The sequence below is a fragment of the Symsagittifera roscoffensis genome, chromosome 7 (assembly GCF_963678635.1).
Source record: "Symsagittifera roscoffensis chromosome 7, txSymRosc1.1, whole genome shotgun sequence".
Lineage (NCBI taxonomy): Eukaryota > Metazoa > Xenacoelomorpha > Acoela > Convolutidae > Symsagittifera > Symsagittifera roscoffensis.
In genome coordinates this window covers 28,620,040-28,633,502 of record NC_087068.1, presented here as the reverse complement: position 1 = coordinate 28,633,502, position 13,463 = coordinate 28,620,040, and the positions used below count along the sequence as shown (strand labels likewise).

Sequence of the window (13,463 nt, the reverse complement as noted above, 5' to 3'; positions counted from 1 at the left end):
AACATCATGGGCAACAACAGCAAAATGACCTCCAGAAGTAACGGAGGAGTGAACACAGAAACTGCTGTCCAGAATGCTGTTGCAAAAATGATGGCCAGGCACGTCTTGAGAACACAGCAGAATCAGAGACGAAACAGCAAACCATTTTTGGGTGGGAAGTTACCCCCTCTGCCCCAAAACATTCAGTCTAACCAGCCTCAGTCTAACTGGTCAAGACGAAGTTCCAAAGCAACTTTGATAGCGACAAGACGGCAATCACAATCTGAGCGGTGATATAGATCTGACAAAACTGTTCACAGTTTTTTTAAATTTTTTTGTAGAAAGGACTGTTTTATGACAAATACAACGGCATGTATCACTTCCATTAGCTGTAAGTAATCTGAGGATTTTCACCGGCAAAGATATCGAGGAGTATCGATAGGAAGTTCAAGGCAGCGTAGAATTTTCAGCTATTGGAAGTGAGATGCTAGTTTTCGAGAAAAATGCATATTCTATCAAATATAATTTGATATATTTTAAATTGTGTCGTTTTTGATCTGAATGAAAGCTTTAAAATTAAACTCGATAAAAGTACTGAATTGGGCATATTCGGAAACAGTTTTGTTCCAAATAAAATTACAAACTTTTTCTAAAATCTTTTAATTTTTTGGCGGAAATTTTTTGATTTTTTTTGAATTGCCGTTTCAAAAAAAATGTTTGAACTTCAAAAACTTTTACAGTAGAAAAAAAAACTAAGACTTCAACGTCTTAAATCGCCATTTATTGCTGTATCATGAGGAAATATGTGAAAACTATTTACAGTTGCTCAAACTATTGTTCGATAAAATGCTTTACCCTCTCCAATGACTATTTTTGCTTCTTGATTTTGCATGGAAAAGAAAGCAGGGGCAGATCTCGGATTTTCTCGAGGGGGGGGGCGGCGTTTTTTCTTTTTAGGTCGACCAAATTGATTAAATTTAATTTATAAAAAAGCACTGAAAAGACGCTGTTTTGGTCAAATTTTCTGCGCCGCAGGCAGATTTTTGAAAAAATTACGTCAGAAAAGCCGTTTTTGTGTACTTTTTGGAAAATTTTGACAAAAAATTGCGTTTTTATGGCGCGCACTCCCCCTCAAAATTAGAAAGGCGCCTGTAGAAAAATTTTAGGGTCAGTCGGCCAAAAATGCATTTCCTAAAAAGTACCAGAGGGTCTGCAGGGGGTCGAATCCCTGAGAGGGAAGCGTCCACCCCACCCCCCCCGTAAATCTGCCCCTGATAAAAAGCACACATAAAATTTTTCACTTCTTTTAGTTGTCGGAACAATGAAATCAATAGAATCAAAACAAACTGTAACATTTTTGGAAGTGTTTGTTGCGGCAAAAATGATATATTTTAGATATTTAAAGCCAATGCTTGCTTGCAAACTCAGTTCGCAAGCGTTGCTATCAGATCCAAAAATCGAGAAAATTGACAAAATTGCTGTGCTCTAATTGTGTTTTTTTCCATCCTACTGATGTCTTAAAGTCATAAAAGAAAAAAACCTACGACCACTTTTGTAAATCTATAGATTTTGAAGATTGCAATTCTGGTTAACTTGGGATAATTATTGTGCAATATTTTTGTCTTATTAAAACGGGACAAAGTAAATTATTCCAATCTCTACTGAGGCAGACGTTTTGTTGTTGTTGCGACTTTCGAAAAAAGTGAAGCATATATATGCTCGAGGTCGTTTTTCATTCAGAAAACTCTGTTCCTTAGGGGATTGATAACTTGATCCGCATACCGCCTGCCTTGTGACCACACCACTGCACCAACCTGCCATAAGTACGACTAAACAGCTTGTTTTATTATCCCGCACTACAAAATCGTTCCAAAATGAATTGAGGCGGCTAATTGGTTTTTTAAATTCCATACATAACTCAAATTGTAACACTTAAATTTTTAAAATTTTCAGCTCAAAGTTCATAGTTTTGTCAATATTTAATTGACTGAAAATTAATCAAGAACAATTTAAGGGCAGTCGGAACGTTCAGGGCTTTTGCCCTGATACGAGCAGTCTTGTTTTATTATGTTATCAGAGGCAGTATATATTACCTATTGTTCTCTACATAGCTTTTGAGGGTTGAAATGAAGAGAAAATTGACAAAAAAAAATCATTTTTTTTTCAATCAAATTTTTCTTTGGTACTTCCAATGGCAGTCAAAATTTTCAGGGCTTTGCGCCCTGATACAAACTGGTATTGTTTTTCGAATGAAACAAATTTTACTGGGACCCGCGTCCTATCTTTTGAAAAATCCAACTTTAATATATCCTCCATCGGATGCATTTGAGCTAAATGAATAAGACGCGTGATTTTGTATCATAGAAGGGATCTTGTTAACTACCCCCCTACCCCGTACGCTACCTTGTAGCGAAATTCTCCCCTATTAGAGAGAGAATTGATCAGGCGGGAGGATTTTCAAAAAAATTTCGAAAGTCTTGACGACCTTTTTTTAGGTCGACCAAATTGATTTTCCGAGCTCTCCTTAAGCACTAAAAACACCTTTTTGGGCCAAATTTCCTGCGCCGCAAGCAAACTTTTGAAAAACAGGTCAAAAATGCCACTTTTGGGAGCTTTTTGGAAAATGTTGAGAAAAAAATCGCGTTTTTTGGTGCGCTTTCCCTCACGCAGTTAGTATATAATGGCGCCAAAGGCCCATTTAGAAAAATTTTAGGTTTGCTTGGCAAAAAATGGGTTTCTTAAAAAGTACCAAAGGGGGGACTCTTTGGGTCGGCATGGGGTCGAATCCCTGAGGAGACGCGTCCGAACCCCCCCCCCCCCCTAAAATCCGCCCCTGGGTGGAAGTGGGTGAAAATAGTTCCAATAGAAGTATACAAAAAATTAAGCTTCTGAAAGACTTATTTGTTCTATGATGAAAACCCTAGTCCCCTAGTCAATCAAATGAAAACTGTCTTGACAGAACCGTGCTCAATCTTTTCAGGAGATAAATCGCCTTCTAAAACATTACGAGGCCAAATTGTGCACTGGATAGGCGCAGTTTTGTGTCTGTATGTTCCTGAATTCCAGAGACAAGTAATTAAACATTTTCCAAAATGAAAGTGGATTCCACTTACAAGAGTTACGTGGATTCTGTGTACATATACTTGCAACATAAATTTTGTCGGCACATTTAATTAATTCCGCAACAAGCAAATATAGCTAGTTGTTCTGCAACTGTAAGTGGATTCCGCAAAAGGTAAGTGGAATCCGCAAATGTAAGCGGAATTCGCAAACTGTAAAGGAATTCAGAAATTTGTTTATTACTGAACTTGCATATGCATATGCGGATTTTAAAAGCAAGGAATTAACCATTGTCATCGGAATCCATGAACAAATCTTACAACATTGGTTAACTAAATCCCAAAAATTGAATCCCAAAAACTGACCTAGTGCGGTGATATGTCAACCCAAAAAATGAATTAACCCAATTACCGAATTAACCCAATGAATTTATTTGGTGTTGTGTTTCTAAAACTATGATCCCAAAAACTGCTTGCAAATACTAAAGTGTGACACCTTTAGTATTTGCAAGCAGTTTTTGGGATCATAGTTTTAGAAACACAACACCAAATAAATTCATTGGGTTAATTCGGTAATTGGGTTAATTCGGTAATTGGGTTAATTCATTTTTGGGTTGACATATCACAGCACTAGGTCAGTTTTTGGGATTCAGTAATTGAGATTCAGTATTTGGGATTTTGTATTTGAGATTGAGATTGGGAGCGTGAATTCAAAGCATTTTGTTCACAGGTCCACGTTTTACATTACTAGCAGAGTCTGCACATAGCTAGCCAACTTCTCTTCACTGTAGAACATCCGTAAAAATTTCTTTAGGGTAAGAAATCATGGTCTGAGCCAAAACTCCTCCACTTGGTCGTTGTGCCTCGGACGCACACACTGGAAGCACGGAGCACGGCAAAATACAGCCGGCACTTCACCCAGTTCATAGTTTTACTATAGGGTTTCTCCCACTTGGTAGATAATGCTTCTCCTATTCTCCGAAGGAAACTTGCAAAGTCTGGAGCAAGCATCCCATCAACAGACACGACAAGAGGAGTGAAAGACATATGTCTTTCCTGACACGCGTTTGAATATTTTGTCTTTTTCTCAACCTCTGCTGAGTGCAAAACACTCATGGGGCTTCTGTTTTGATAGTAGATGGCGTCGGTGTCAGAGACACGAATATCAAAAGACGCTCCTCCCTGTCTAACATAAACTTCACGACAAAACAAATCTGCAATTAATGCGGGTGTCTCATCTTGCGGGTTGTTTTCTCTAATAACAGGCTCTCTCTGTACATCCTTCCACACTAAAGAAGCTAAGTCGCCTACAGCATCCCTAATCTCATTGTGCCGTCAAGTTAAGAGACCACCTGTTTTGCACGCTAACGCATGCCGTAGGGTGATTGGTGACAGGCAGCCATCACAAAAAGCTGGCGAAGTGATCAAGTTTTTGTTATACCGGACACTCAATGCATCCCAAAACTCCACTTCCGAAAGATCTAAGTTTTCTGCAGCAATCGCTAACGCTGTCAGCCAGGCAGACAAGCTTCCTTCATTGATTCTTTTTACTGCGCTTTTTACATTCAATAACTCTCCCAACAACTCTTCATGTTTTTCTTCCTTTATTCGATGATGTTTTTTCCGATATCGAGACATTTGCTTCATGTGGTCTTCATGGGAAAAACCGTGCTGATCAATAATAGCATCATAAGGAACCGTAACTGCTTCCCGTGACGTGTTGTGAGACTCATCAGCGAAACTGGTTGGGTTAGACACTCCAAGACCACCCTTTCTTGTTGGCAAACAAAAGAGACGTCTCTCCATTGATGAAATCGACGAAGTTCCAAGTATCGCAGGTAAAAATTTCTCCATCAGAAGGTTCTCTAGCGGTTGAAAAAGCTGACTAGAACCACCGAAAACATCATGGAAAAACTCCATTCCGCTTGTAGGGACTTAGTCAGTCCTGATAAAGCACATTGTGGTGCTGTTTTTGCCACAAAAGAAAGTTTTTCAATTTTGTCTACCCATTCCAATTCTTTTTTTTTCAGGTAGATGTCCTTCTCATTTCCGTCTCCAATAAAACCGCCCAAAAACCTCTTCCCTTCCACTATAGTAATCGAGTACAATGTTGAAAAAACGAACCAAATAGTTAATTGACTGGTTAAAATTTAAAAATTTTGTTCACAGGGAGTAAATGATCTATTTAACTAATTTGAACAATTTAGTATTAGATGAAAATTACTAAAATTGAATTACAACAGAATTGAATTTTAAGTTCAAAAACACGAATATTTAGTCCTGAAAATGTTACCTTATCAAACTTTTTTCTGGTTTCGCATTTTGAAAATGTTTCAAAATGGCTAAAATGAAATTTTTGTATTTTAACTGATTGGCTTGAAGTGAACTGATGAGTAAGTTTACAGGAATTGAGATTGATGACAGGAATTGAGATCAATGTTAACCTTTGTAGGAAGTGAGGTTGAAGCTGGGCTGGGTATGTTTGACAAGAATCGAGATGAGATCAAAATTGCGTATGTTTGTCAGGAATTGAGATCGAAGTTGGGTATGTTTGACAGGATTTGAGATCGAAGTTGGGTGTTTGGCAGGAATTGAGATCGAATGTTTGACAATCAAACTGGTAGCTGATCAACGTAATAATTAAAAAATATAGTTTTAAACGCTACTACACATACATATATGTAAACGGAATCCGCAAAAAAAATGCGGACTCCACTTACAGTTTGCGGATTCCACTTACAATGTGCGGATTCCACTTACAGTTTGCGGATTCCGCGTAAAATTGCGGATTCCGCAACAACTCAATTCAGCTATACACATGTCTCATTATTTGTTTGTGGATTCCACAAACTGTTCTGGATTCCGCAAATTCGCCCTTTTTGGAGCAATTTTGAACGGTACAATAATTTAGGTATTTGTTTGTGGAATCCAAAACAGCAAAGAAGAGATCAAAGAAACTAGAAATGTTGCGGTTTCGGCGACAATTCTGATTTTGGTCTGTTGGGGATTTTGGCCTGTTGCTGACAATGCAGAGAATGCAGTTTGGCCTCGCAATGAAAATCTTTAGAAAAATTTTTGTAAAAACCTTGGTCGCCCAGATAACTTGCTCTATTCTTCAATGATCTGCTCCGCTATTTTCTTATACTTGCTTCTACGAAAAAAAAACAAATTGGCAACATCTTTTTTGTGATGTTTATTTGTATAATTAGTAATAATTGCTGTGATATTCATGTAGCAGCAATGATTTGCCTTGCGATGCTAATCCAGTTAAACCTACGAGTCATTTTACTTCTAAACTAGTGTTAATAGCCTTAATTTCTTAAGGAATAATGAAAAACTATGGGATTTTGACAATTTTTTCCCCAAACAAATCATATGAAGATGCAGGACAACATCTGTTTTTTGTTTTTGGGTTCAATATTCAGGATAAACAAATTCCTTAATCTAGGAAGCAGCAACAACGATCAGTACCAGTCACGTTAAAAACACTGGTTAGTTGCACTAAATTTTTCATCGAATGCCCAAAATTCGTTTTCGAATGGAACTTTTAGTCCCCCGTTTCTCATTATCTCGTTAAATGACGCTGCTGAAAGAGTTTAAGCTTCTGAGTCAAAATAAATTCTCCCATACTATGGTTAAGAACTGCTTAGATCATCTCGATAAATTTCAAGTCCAAAAACTGGGCGTAGCAGAAGATTTTGTTTCGTGAAAAACAAAACTTAGATATTTTTGTTACATTTAAATAAGAAAACTAAAGTCAGGTATATGCTATGAGACGCATCATGTTCGCCCAGTCACCAGTTGATCTGATCCCGCGTCTCTGTCATCAAGTACACGAAAGAAATTAATATCTTGCCATGTAGAAAGTCAGCCGTGGAAATTTTATGATAGAGAAGAAACCTTCTCATTAAAGAAGAATCGCATGTTTTTCTTAGGTGTTACCGAAACTAAGACTTTTAGCTGGAATTAACCGAATAGACTGAAGAATAGTAATATCAAGACTGCTTGTATCAGGGCGAAGCTCTCAATGTTCTGACTGCGCTTCAAGAATGTCGCGAATGCGTCTTTGAAACAGTTTTTGAAATTTGAAACAATTTTCGAACATTTTTTAAAACAAAAACTTTTGGAGTTTTTGGAGTTCATTTTGAAAACTGCTCGCATACGCTATGCAACTGCTCCCATACGCTATGATGTTCTTAGCGGTGTCTATTAACGTATTAGTAACAACAAATTTTTTATTTTGCCTCAATTCATTTTGAAACGAATTGAGAGCGTATTAAATATCCGCTTACGCATAATAGCGCGAAATATCTTGCGCATTAAAATTCCCAAATAAGCCAACTTGGTAACTTTCAAACCCCGACAACTTTTCAAAAACAATCACATGTGAAATCAGTTCTTAAATTTGACCTCAGGACATCTCTGGTTTTCAGATGGTATAAGACTTCAAAATGGGTTAATGAAAAAGTCGAAACTTGTCTGGGTAAAAACACACCGAGCAAAATTACTTCTTCATTGTCTTTGAAAATCGGAACGAAAATAAAAGGTAATTGAGATTTGCTTTGAAAAATTCATCAATTTCAATCTATCCTCTCAAATTTACATCAAAATCAAAAACTTTGATTGTCTACTAAAAATCAACAAATTCCCACTGATTATAAAGAAAAAAGTTCAGAAGAGTTGATGAGAAAACTTGTGGAAATGCTGCTTTTTAAATTTTTTTCTTTTGTTATTTATATCGGCAATTTTTCTTTAGTTTTACAGCAAACAACCCGTGGTCATTTATTTTTGCAATTTCCTTTGTATATTTCTACATATTTGTATGATTTGATTCCTTGAAGGGTTAAAAGTTTTTTTCATTAGATAAGACGACAGCCTAAGATAAATGAACAGTTTTGGTGATTGGAAACGACCAATTGAAAAACCTGCCTTGAACGGAAACTTATTTCTGATTGGATACGACTTTTTATCAAAATTTTCCTAATAGAAGCTGAATTCTGATTGGACACTACTACTGTCCATATACAGAAAGTCTATTCTGATTGGTTAAATCCACACATTTGAGTTAAAGGTACCCTTGACTCTTAAGTAACGATTTTTTTTTCAACTTAATTGCCGTCAACTAGCTCCTCTCTCAGCTCTAAATCAGTCATATGCCTTGTTCCATTCTCCTTTAATCAATAATTTATTTCTCAGAATGATCTTCTTCGTTCAGAATAACAATCTGTTTTACTCTGTCGACCTTTCCCCTGATTCAATTCAAATACTGTGCTCCAGACACAACTTCTGGAGTCTTTTTTTACCCAATTGAATCTCCCAATCCAAGTATGACACATGATTGAAGTCATGAGGAGAGACTCAGTGAACATCAACAGATGCAGGTTCCCATCACAGAGAATCAACTTGAAGCGATGAGGATGATGTCGGAGATTGCAGGTGACGTTGGGATGGACTATTCCAATGTTGCTGACTCCAAATAAGTGGCTCAACCTGCGAACGATTTCTTCTTTCCCTGGGAAGAAGAAGGATCTGTGGAGAACACAATTATAATCGAAGAGGAAGAGGGTTTCTCTGAGCCAAGGACTCCAGTCAGCGAATCTCTAAGTGAACCACCGGCAATTGAGGCAAGCCCACCTTTTCGCACCATTGAGAGTTTGCAAAATTTTGAGATCTGTAAATAAAATTTTGATTTGTATATAATTTGATTGTTGTCGTGTGCTTTGTGATTTAGGTTTTTTTTGCATCTAGTATTTTCATTTTTAAGAGATAGGAACAAAGAGATAAGGAACGAAGGTATAGAAAAATTTGTTAAAACAATTTTGCATAGGGGTTAAAAAATTCATGTCAGTTTTGCGATTCGCAAAACAATTCACAGCACTTTTTCGCACACTTGTTAAAAATACAAAACAATTTTTACAGCTTGCAAAGTTTTTCATAACATTTATAGCACACATATTGAAACAATTAAAGAAAAATGAGCATTAAAAAATTTTTTTTTTGCTTTTTCAAAAAAATGTATTGAGTCTTACTCCCACTGTTAATAATCAATGCTTATCAACTTTCCTGTTCTAGTTCTGATCATTAAGAAATCTGTTTTAAATGCATGTATGTTGATCAAAAACATTACAAAAACAATGTAGTAAGATAGCGAATAGCACTCGAAGTCATCCATATCGAAATTTTCTAAGCAATAATCGGATTCGTTTTTTACAATAAATGTTTGCATTTTTCGCATATGCATACAAAAAAACAAGAAAAATTTTTGCATATGTTTTTCGAAAAACCACGAGAGAACTTGCCTCCTACGAAAAAAAATTATAGAAAAACTCGCACACATGAAAAATTTTTCATAGTGTTCTAGCAAACATGATGAGAAAAATCGAAGAATTTTTTGCGCATAAAGCAAAACTTCATTGAATTTTTTCGCATTTAAGAAAAAATTCAACAATCTTTCTTGCACTGTTAATAATGAAAATTTCTGACTTTCTTTGTACTAATTTTGATCGTTATTAAATACAATTTTTGCATGTATGTTGATCCAACATACATGTTGGATCATGTTTGACCGAACATACATCAGAAAAACATTGAATTAAGATAGCGAATAGCACTCAAAGTCATCATTATTGAATTTTTTTAGCAAGAATTGATTCAACATTTCACAAAAAAAAAATTGCGTTTTTCGTTGATGCTTAAGAAAAAAGAAGTTAGATTTTGAGAGTTTGAATAGATTTTGAAAAAAGTGTCCAAATTACATAAAATGTTAACAGTTTTAATGTGAAACACAATTAATTTTTTATGTGCAAATTTTACGAGAAAAATTGACACGCTCCTATATACAGTACGATCAATGTAACAATCAACAATTTTCAACAGTTCAAACTTTGAGTTTTGATTCATTGACGCAAGCTTGTGAACAGAGGTTAGCTCTTGTCTTTTGAAAAAAAAAATTGGTAACATGTTTGTGAAATAATCACAACTGAGCTAAGAAAGTTCCATAGAACAATGAAAATTTCTAACAGAGAAAATGACGTCGTCAACTTCTAGAATCTACACTTAACAACTAGAGTTTTACAATAGAATCTTCTAAATGCTGGAAGAACCCATTTAACAGGCTAAACTAAGTATTTTGAGAAGAAACCACGGTGTGCCACATGGGAAAGAAAATGACACAAACATGAAAATGAATTGCATGTATAAGGCATTTTTATTCTCATTTTTAATTGAAGTTTTCTGAGCAAAGTTTTGTTTTTATAAAGATTTAGCACAGCAAAAACTAAAAGAACATATAAAATAGGTTTATTATTTCATCACAAAGCTTACATGATCACTATGTACAGAGCCATTATCATCAATCAAACAATCATTTTTTTTTCGACAAATCAGGTTCAAATTTTGAGTTTTGAACTTTTCTGTTTCTGTACATAAACGGTGAACCAAGAGTTTGGGTCAATGCAAAATTTTGTCTAGAACTTAGATTTTGTCTTATGAATTTTTTCCAAACGATTCGTTTCCTTGCAAGGCTTGGTGTTTTATCTTGTCCTTTTCAAGTTTTGTTGAACTTCTCATTTAAGCTAATTGAACACTTCTCCGCTCAATGGAACAATGCTTGTGTAATATCTGTGTTTGTACAAAGTGCCAATTTCTTGATAAATTTACTGAAATTTATCTAAACTCCTAAAAATTTGATCGGGAGAGGTTCCTATAAACATTAAATGGAACTGGCCACCCTCCAAGAAACAAACAGAGTCGTGAGTCGACAAGCAATAATCTTGCGTTACTATTGCTTGCCAACAGAAACAAATAAAGAGTTTTGTTTATATTCTGAATAAAAGCTGGGTAGAGCTTGGCACATAGTAGCTGCCATCCGGAAGAAAATTTTTTTTCGAGAATTATGATTCTTGTAGGAGAAGTAACGCCAACACCATTTTTATTTATGGAAATTTCCTACAAAACATTCCATTTTGGTAGTACTTCCATATATGGAAACCATGATGACTCATACTGTTTACTTCATTTTTCATTCAATCTCAAAATCATTTCTCTCATTTCTCCTCATCTGATCAGTTTGCTTATCAAAAATGTACTCCAGTCCCAATTACATTTGAGATTCAACTATTCCAGAAAAATGAATCGGGACAATTCGAAAAATTGCAGCATGTCTATCTTTGAGAAAAAGAAGGAGAGAGGGTATCATTAATGCGGAATACTGTTATTCATTATGCTGAAAACTTTGAACTCGAACCTTTATATGAAGCCAAATCTGGCAAAAAATCAGCTATGGATCACGTGCTCGACATCTGTAATAGAGTATACAAAAGAGCAACATATAACATGAGGAGGGTGTGTGTCACAATCAAGAAATACAGTAAAAACAAGCCACCCTACATTCAGATTCGACTCTTTACTGCAAGGAAAGCGAAGTCTTGAAGCAAGTTGCCTATGTCAATTATACTTTGAATGAATTCAAAGAACTCGCCCAAATCTTGGGAGCCTTTAAGTTTGTTGATAACTGTAAAATTCAGTAATGCTTTCTGATGTTTTTTATGTTTGGTAATAGAAATAGGTAACAGATAACACGAAAAGAAAGTCAAGGCAAATAAAAAATGCAATTTTCTAATTGCACAATTTCCTACAGAAAAAACATAACTGAAAAATACATCAATCCATTGAAGCTTTAGAAATTAAAATCTATGTAACAAAAGCTACACTAAGAAGCAAAAACACTCCGAGAAAACATACTCAAGCAACAGTTGGGCAGTTCATTGTGCGTTTAAAATAATCAAAACAAAACCTGTTTCTTGCAGCATTTCCAGAAATGCATGACCTCAAAACTATATTAAATGCAAGAATCTTTTATGATTGGCGTTTTTGATTAAAAAATTAAACTAATTAAACCAACTCGATAAAAAATGTACATACAGATGAACTTCGCACCACTTACAATATACACAAAAATAACATTGACAGACTGCAGACGAAAATGAAAAGCAAGCCACTAAATCAAATTTTTCAATGCAGTCAAAAAAACTATTATTAGGAAAAATCCTAGTGCTTGTCTTGAATGATTTTCAATTGGAAGGAACCCTTTTTAGCAATAAATTAACGCCGTTTAGAAAGTTCTGAGTTAAGCATAAAACCAAAATTTCATAAAAGTTCTTAACTAAAAGTTTTTTACTTTTCCCAAGACGCAAAATTGGACCACTAAGCCGTAATAAAATAAGCAAAAACCATAAAAGCCGAAAAAAAGCAGGGAAAAAAAACAAAAAGTTATACAAAAGTAGGTGTATTGTGGTTAGCAATTTACAGGAAAAAATCAAACACAATCAGTCACAATGAAATTATTTTAAGTAGAAGAAATTTCCGTGATGTGGCAACTTGACATACAGCAGAAAGTCGGAGAAAAAAAAACAGATCGCGCGCGACTCGATTCCAAAATTTTTACCATCTTACGCGTGGTCGTTGTCTCCAGGCTAAGTGTACCGTAGAAGCTAGCTAGGAACTTCGAATCGGTATCTTTTAATTTTTTTATAAGTCAAGTTATCAAAAGATTCAAGTGGATTTGTTAAAACAAATTGTTTAACTGAAACTGCACTGCACCAGAAGCAGACCTAAAGTTTTTTTGAAGCGGCTATTTCAATTCGTGTAGTTGCTCGATAAATTTTAAGGCCGAGTAAGCTGATCACACCAGCTCTCCCAATTTCTTTGTGAAATTGTGTCCAAGCTTTACAAAACAATTTGCACCAGTTTAACTATGCTAAGATAAATCAAAGATTGTCTTGATTATTTTCTCGATTTAAAATGATCCTTTTCTAATTTAAATCAGCACTGTAGCTCATGTTGCACAATTTTTGCCGATAGCTGGAAAAAAAATTTTGAACAATGAAAGTAAATGAAAATTGAATGCAGAAATTTTTTTGACATCAGATACCTACTTTTACACATAAACTCGCAGGTGTCAAGACTATATGCCCCAAAAAATTGGACCTATGCCAACTTGTCCTATACTAACTTGCCCTACATGGCAACTTGTCCTATGCCAACTTGCCTCACATGACATTTTGTCCTATGCCGTTTTGTCCTATGCCGTTTTGTCCCATACTTAACACTTTTACTTGATTTTTTGATGTTCAAATTGAGGACCAGCAAGTGCATCTCGACGAAATAAACGAACGCTCATTATTGACGGACAAGATTTCACACAAAAAAGCAAACGTCAAAAACTACTGAGCACTAGAGACGCGCAAGATACAGTTAACACAAATGCCGCATTCTCGCCGTCAAAAAAATGAGAACATCCACGATCTTAGACCTGGGAAAATTGAGGCAAACCAGATCATGCATCAATTGAAAAAAGAGGCCAGGCAGCAAATTATACCTGTCAATAGCAGTATAATTGCCACTTGTCTCCAGGAAACAACAGAT

The 13,463-nt window shown here is 35.5% G+C and overlaps 1 protein-coding gene across 1 annotated transcript in view; it reads left to right on the top strand.

The window, feature by feature from the left end:
- The window catches only part of LOC134850907 (torsin-like protein), a 442,884-nt gene that overhangs the window by 81,363 nt on the left and 348,058 nt on the right, over positions 1-13,463 (top strand). The window lies entirely within an intron of this gene.